Here is a 7,883-nt window from a genome sequence, read left to right as displayed (position 1 = left end):
CCCCCCCCCACTGTCACAGATGCCTCCCCCTCCATGTCACATGGGATCCCCTCCACCCTGGGTCCCCAGGTTTCCTTTAATCCCATAGAGATAGGCTGCCACAAGCTGAGCCACCCCGCCACCACCACCTTCAGAGGCAGAGGCAGGCAGGAGAGAAAGAGAACCTGTGCACCAGCTGCAGACACCCAACCTGAGGCACAAAACTAGACACTTCACCTTTTGTTCAGGTCTTCCATTTCGCTCCCGCTAGAGACCCCAGTGGCGGCAGCAGGAGATCAATGGAGAGAACAGCATCTGGACTGGGTGCTTGGGGGCCACAGATTAACCCCTCAGATGCTGCATGCAGCCAGTTGAAAAGCTCTGAGGTAAGATATAGCCAGATGATTTCAGCAAGTGGACCACATCTCATGCAACAAAGCAAAAAAAGAAACTCAATGCCTTGCCAAACTAGCCTGAACAACCAAAAAGAGGATTCTCCATACCACATCAGTGCACGGTCTCTGTTCTATCTGGGTTCCCACCTACAAGTTACAGAAATCTCTGATACTTCACAGAAAACAGAAATACCTGTGGCCAAATATATATCTGGGAGAAAAATCTTTTCTGACCTCAGCTTCCAATTGGAGCCCTGAAGCATGAGATTTTCATAGATTTCATAGACATCAGGGCTGGAAGGGACCTCGGAAGATCATCGAGTCCAGCCCCCCGCCCGAAGGGCAGGAAGTCAGCTGGGGTCATAGGATCCCAGCAAGATAAGCATCCAGTTTCATCTTGAAGGTGTTCAATGAAGGCGCTTGAACCACCTCCGGTGGCAGGCTGTTCCAGACCTTGGGGGCTCGGACAGTAAAGAAGTTCTTCCTTATGTCCAGCCTGAAACGATCTTGAAGTAGTTTGTGACCATTCGACCTCGTCATCCCTTGGGGCGCTCTGGTGAACAAACGTTCCCCCAGATACTGGTGGTCACCCCTGATAAACTTGTAGGTGGCCATCAGATCACCCCTGAGCCTGCGCTTTTTCAGGCTAAAGAGCCCCAGGGCTCTCAGCCTGTCATCGTAGGGTCTGCTTCCCTGACCTCTGATCATGCGTGTGGCTCTTCTCTGGACTCTCTCAAGCTTCTCCACATCCTTTTTGAATTGTGGAGCCCAAAACTGGACACAGTACTCCAGCTGTGGCCTCACTAAGGCCGAGTACAACAGGAGAATGACGTCCCGGGATTTGCTTGAGAAGCATCTATGGATGCAAGCCAGTGTTTTGGTCGCTTTACTAGCCGCCGCATCGCATTGCAGGCTCATGTTCATCTTGTGGTCAATGATGACCCCCAAGTCTCTTTCTTCCGTAGTGCTAGCCAACATAGCACTGCCGAGCCTATAAGGATGCTGCGGGTTTTTTTTCCCCAAGGTGGAGAACCTTGCATTTATCGGCATTGAACACCATCAGATTCTCGTCCGCCCACTTGCTGAGCCTGTCCAGGTCAGCCTGGATAACCTGCCTGTCTTCCGGATGTGGATGCTTTGCCCCAAAGTTTGGTGTCATCAGCGAACTTGGCCAGTCCGCTTCTGACTCCAGTGTCCACATCATTAATAAAGATGTTGAACAGTATGGGTCCAAGGACAGAGCCTTGGGGGACCCCACTGGTCACAGGACACCACGATGAGTGACTTCCAGTCAGGACACCAAACTATATTTGATTATAGTTGTTATATTAACAAGTGTTAAGAGCAGGTTGAAGACAATGCAGTTTCCTGTGGTGCCCTACGTTAGAACTAGTTTTACAATTGCTGAGGAAGATGTCACATTCAGTTTTTTTCTTGATTTTAGCAGGAGCTGCTGGGCACTTTTGAAAACCGCCCCACTTACTTGGTGCCTAAAATACATTTATACACCAGGATTTAGCAATGAACTCCACTGGAGTCATAGGGAGTCTTCCCATTTATCTCAGTGTGGGTTGAATCAGAAGCACAGAAGAATAATACTGTACTGCTAAAAGCAAAGCTCCTGCTCTGCTAGGCATTTATGCCACTTTCAGCGACTGAGGAAAATTATTTGTAAGTGCTGCAGCAGAGATACTGTCTGTGCTAGTTAACTAGCTTGCCTTATTGCTTCTAGCACCCGGCCCAGTAGTTATTTTATGCATCTATTGATCAAAACCTAACCTGTAAGTAAATGATGCAAGAGCTCTCTATGAAGTATAAAATGGAGAGCAGAATTACTGGTCCCTCCTCCATGCCTTAACCAGGAAGGCCAGATCCTAACTATAGAATCTTCACTTTTCAGCTAATGGCTTCTTTTCTGAAGGTCATTGGTTCAATATCCTGTGTCAGCTGCCATACATGCACCTAACGCTATTTTTTATTAGTGTCCCTAAGTGCTACTGCAATCCAAATAAGAATGGAAAACAGCCTGGGAAAGGAAATCTCCACCTTGTGAACAGAAACGTATGCTACCTATATTTCTACACACACTCACCTCGATACACAAATGTAATATTTATACGTAAATGAAGGTATACACGGACAAAAGTAGCACCTGAGCATACAAATGACCTGCTAGAGCAGCCAACAAAATCAGTGTTAAGCCCAGAACCTGGTCACACAACAAAGTCAAGTCAGTGGAACTCAGCCCAGCATAAAATAATTCTAACCCATGCAACCCTTGCTTAGCAAGTCATAAATCTGAAATGTAATTTTTTTGGTAAGCATTTTTCTTCCGCGGCTGTCAGGTCCAATTCCAAACCGAGCTGCTGTCGTGTTGTTTTTTCATCACATTAAATTAAACTATAAACTATATTTTAATTATTTTAATTAAATTTCTCACTGGAAAAGGAAATATTATTTCTTAATATTTTCTTGCAAACTATGTCAGAAGACATTTCTGAAATAGGAATATGTCAGCCACATCTCCAGCTGTTTTTGGATGGTGCATGATGGGTTGCTCTCCAGCAGCTAGAGAAAATGGAGAACAAACTTTCCAGTCTTTTCTCCCTTCTTTAATTAGGTCGACAATTGTTAAGCATCAGATCCAAAGTATGTAATACTAAACAGAAAGACTGCCACTGAGTTCAGTGGATCAGGCCTGCGGATGGGCTGGGGAGGAGGATGGAGAATGGAAACAACTATTGGGTGACCAGCTCCTTCTAACAAGTCATCACACATTGCTCTTTTAAGATTCTATGCGATTTAGAAGCCCAAAACAGATTTACTTTCAAGGTGAATTGGATTTTAAATCCCATAAACATTTTTTAAAATGTTCCCAAATGGGATTTGGGCACCTAAATTCAGCTGGCCCCTTTTAAACACCCAGCTTTTACTTTTTTAACTTCTATTTACAGCAATTAAAATACTGCTACCATTTACAATTATAATATTTGAAGACAAAAACAATACCCCAAACTGCACCTAGATTCAACTGAAAGCCAGTACTGATCACAAAGGCTAGAAATTGTATGTTCCTCACCACTAAGTCTTCCAAGCTGAGCAAGCAGGAGACATGCTTGGTTCACATGATGAAGTCTCCATATGGTTCCCAGGAACTCAGTAAACCAATATCACTAAGACAGAGGCATCAATAACTGCATCAAGGTCAAGCACTTGATAGAAAATGTATAGTATATACACAGGATATACCATACCCAGGTCCCATATGTTCCACAGATTTGCAACAGGCAGCTTGCCCTGGATTGCACATTTATGATCCAGAATTTAAGATTTCATTTTAAAACAGTAATTATGCATTTAGTTCACATGGTGGTGAGGATAATTAAATGTGAGCAGAGGCAGAGTCGATATCCTGAGTCCCTGAGTCAGCAAACAGCATGAACCCAAGGCTGAGAGGTGCAAACCACACCATTCATCTCAAAGGCTTAAAGAGGATGTTTTAAAAGGTTGCCACTGGCAAGTTTCACAGCTGATCATTTTAGCAGAAGCGCTCAGCTAAAGGGCTAATTGTGCAGTCCCTAACTACCTCCAAGATCTTTGTTCCATATTAATGACAGATTAGGACCAAATTGTGCCAATTCTGACCCAAAGTGATCTGATAAACAGGGGTTTCATCTCTACTATTAGGAAACTTTTGAAGGCAGAGAATACTGTGAGCAGGTCTTAGGAAGATGTGCAACTCTCTTCTCACTCTGAAAGCAGGCAGGGTGATAAACACACTACCAGGCTAGATCCTGTGGATGGGAGAAGGTAGGATGGTCTTGTGGTTAAACAGCAAAATTCAGGAGGCAAGGACTGGGATTTTAAGTGGGTTTAGAGGTCCTTTTGAAAATCTCTGCCAAGAAGCCCAATTTCTTCTTCTGCACCAACTGGAAGACATCAAGCAAGTCACTTAGGGCCTGGTCCAAAAAAGAATCCAAACAAGTGCCTCAAGTTAAGAACTGTAGCATCTAATTTTTAGGCCTCCACCGTGGAAGCCTGAACGCTGGGTTCAGCTCTCTGTAGTGGGTGGAGGAGTCGGGTGCCTTGGAATGCTATGTACAGTGGCCAGCAATACTGAGCACGGAGACACCTCAAGTCAGTCCACTCAGCATGCAGCTGCTTAGAAACAACCAACAGGAAGAGCTGAGCCCATAGGGGCATCAGATACCTAACTCCTTAACTTGGGATTCTGCCTACTTGGGACAGCCTAGAACACTACTGGCATTCTGCTACAGAGCACACAGGGGTCATTCTTTTTAAAAGAGGTGACAAGCAAGGCCACTGTCTATGTTTTATGTTACTTGAGTGCTTAGCACTCTCACCTTGGAGAGGGGAGCCCTAGGGCATTTATACACATACTTTTTCATCCTGCAACACGCCAGAGATCCGCTGCTTCAAAGCAGACTCGATTAATCGAGCCTGCTCCGCACATGAGCTGACACGCACTGCACTGTGCCACGTGTAGCTGTATAGGCAGAAAAATGCATGTCAATGCCCAGAAAATGGTGGTGGTGTGCTTTTGAACTAAAGCTCCTTTGATGTGTTTTAATTGAAAAGTGCACTGCCGCCATTTTCTCAGGGCTGACGTGCATTTCGCCACTTATACAACTGCAAGCATCACAGCACCGGGCACTTTTCAAAGTCCCTACAGGACCCATCTGTAGAGCAGGGGTCAAAACCCAGAACTCCTCTCTCCCTGTGGCTCTCACCACAAGCCCGCAGAGTTACGCTCTCTTCAGCTTCTGCCCTTGTCCAATGAAATATGAACTCTTTTCTCCAAAGTGGCACAGCTTCAACAGAGGGGGTGGAGAGAGTTCACCCACAAAGCATAGTTGATAGCCTGGTGGTTTGAACACTCTCCTAAGAGATGAAGATTTGAGTCCCCTTAAGAAGGGGTGTCATACCAAGGTCTCTCCGATTCTGGGCCAGTCTGTTAACCCTTGGGCTATTATATATAAAGGACACCACTCCATCTTTCCCTTCCAATGGCTACCCTTAGATAAGGCAGCTGCCTCTTCAGCTTGTGAGAAGTCCATTCCTGATGGTGTGTTAGGTGTGCTCTGAGAACTGATTATTTGACAGGCGTACTGAGTTCCTCAGATAGAAGGTGCATGCAAGTACAAAGCATTATTGTAGAGGGATGGCCCACTACCCCTCCACCAGCTGAACCTTTTAGTTTTTAAAGTATTCAGAACTCCTAAAAGGCTGGGTTGGCAGCGTATCACCCTCCATTGCACAAGTCAGAAGAATTTTATGCACTTCATGAAAACACAAGTTCTGCTTCCCAGAACTGTCAGGCTCCATTAGCTCCAGAGGAGCCTGACAATTCAAGATTTATAAACTCCAAACCACCAAGTTAGCAAGCTTCCCTTGCTAACAAACTAGCCACACATTAAAATACAAGCTGCTCAACACACATGCAAAGTACTGCATGATACTAACAACAATAGCAACAATAATAATAATAATCTCCATTTTTACAGGATCTCCCTTTCCTTTTCCTGAGTTTCAGCTTTATATTGTTAGGTGTGGTATCCTGAACCTGATTTTAAATTCAGAAAAGTTTAGGCACCCCATCAATATTTTTGTTCCTTCATTGAAGAGAAAGAAGTGAAAACACTAAGGCTAGGGACATAACTTACACATAAAGCAGTATAAGTGATTGGAAACCGATTCAAATCTGTAACACAACAGAAGTTCAGTGTACAATAAACCACTTCCAAAATGGCCATAAATGGTTTAAGATAAACCTGGATGGATATAATATGAGACTTAACTGATTTCAGTTAAATCGGTTTATTGAGCTCATGTCCTGGATCCCCTCCAGATTCAAGTTAACTTACAAGTTCTCCAGCATCCCAGGATGCTTTGCACCTCCCTTGCAAACTCCCCTTCTCAGGGTAGGCAGTTAGCATTGGCCCAAGCTGTCTGCTCCAGCCAAGTAGGGAGGCATGCTGTAGCACCCTCCACCAGCTTCTGACCTGGGCCACTGCAGGCCTGTGGCTGCATTTCTAGAATCAAAAGTGAACATCTGTTCACTTGCTTATTGGTTCAATCTACGCAACTTAGACAAACTTGCAAAGACTGATTCAATTCAGCCTCGGGCTTTTTAACTGTCTGTACTTAGCTTAGAGTTGCAACCGCAGACTGAAAAAGATACTGAGCATATTATTAATTCCTAACACAAAGTCTGATTTTAAGGGGATATCTGAAAGGAAAGGAATCATCTGCAAACAACATTATATACATACATACACACACACACACACACACACACATACATAATAAATGAACATTATTGGGAAGCAATATTGGTAAGTAAAGAATTTTTTAAATTAATTGTAAGCTAATTGCTGCTAATATAACAATCCTTGGCATGGCTTGTAAGTCTTTCATTTGTTGCAAGGGAAGATGCATGTGTCCATTCAGCCACAGCCCTTGGAAATCAAGGGATTCTATGGTTAGTATTTTAGTGCAAAAATTGTCATTGCTCCATGGACTCCAGTTTAGTCATATCTATTAACAGGTCCTGGGGATAGTCTGGCTTCATTTTCCTAGTGGATATCAAATATCATAATGCACCAGGCCATGTCCTCACCCTTTCCAGATAGTTATTTCAACATTTAAAGATTCTCCCTACAAAACAAAAAAAACCTAATACCTATAATGCCCCAAAACTCTTGGAGTTCACAGCATGAACCAAAAAGTAGGCTCTGAACTGTTCCGTATTGTTAAAGCAGAAAACTTCACAAGCCAATTTGTAGGTACCTGAGAAAACTGTAATGTAAGAAATTGATGTATCTAGGGATTTTAAACATCTCCAGTGTTAGGCATCAAGCCAGCAGGGTTTGACAGGATTTCAGTCCTGGCCTTAAGACGCAAGTTCTAGCCTTTGGCATTTCTCCTCACCCCAAGCAGGCAAGTAGTGCTCTTTACCAAGAGAAGATAGTGACATTTACACTTACAGGTCAGCAGCTGTGTCAAATCTACCAATATTAAATGGGCTGGAGGTTTCAGTATCTAAGTTGACTCTGTACAGGGTTGTCAACCCCCCCATATGTTTCTTTTAATTGACAATCTACAAACTTATTACTGACAACCAAACTTTTTCTTTACTGATGGATGTTTTATATAATGTAAATGCAACTCTTCTGTCAAGCCCTGGACAGCAGTGCAGCAATGCACTGGACAGCAATGCACTGGACAGCAGTAACAAGGGGTGGGCTCAAATATAGGGATTTAATACCAACCAAAGTCTTACCTGACCACAGGAAGTTTTACACCATATTGCCCCCACCCCAGGAGCTTCCTACTCACCCCACACTGATACCCCAGGGCAACATGACCCCTGCTAACCCTGCTCCAGCAAGGACCTCCTGCTGCTCCTCCACCCCCAACGCTGCAGCTTTGCTCAGTCTGCACTGCTCCTCGGCCCTGTCCTGCTCAGTGCCTTAGATGCCCTGGGGC

Source organism: Alligator sinensis, unplaced genomic scaffold (genome assembly GCF_000455745.1).
Source record: "Alligator sinensis unplaced genomic scaffold, ASM45574v1 scaffold233_2, whole genome shotgun sequence".
Classification (NCBI taxonomy): Eukaryota; Metazoa; Chordata; order Crocodylia; family Alligatoridae; genus Alligator; species Alligator sinensis.
This window is presented reverse-complemented; position numbering follows the sequence as displayed.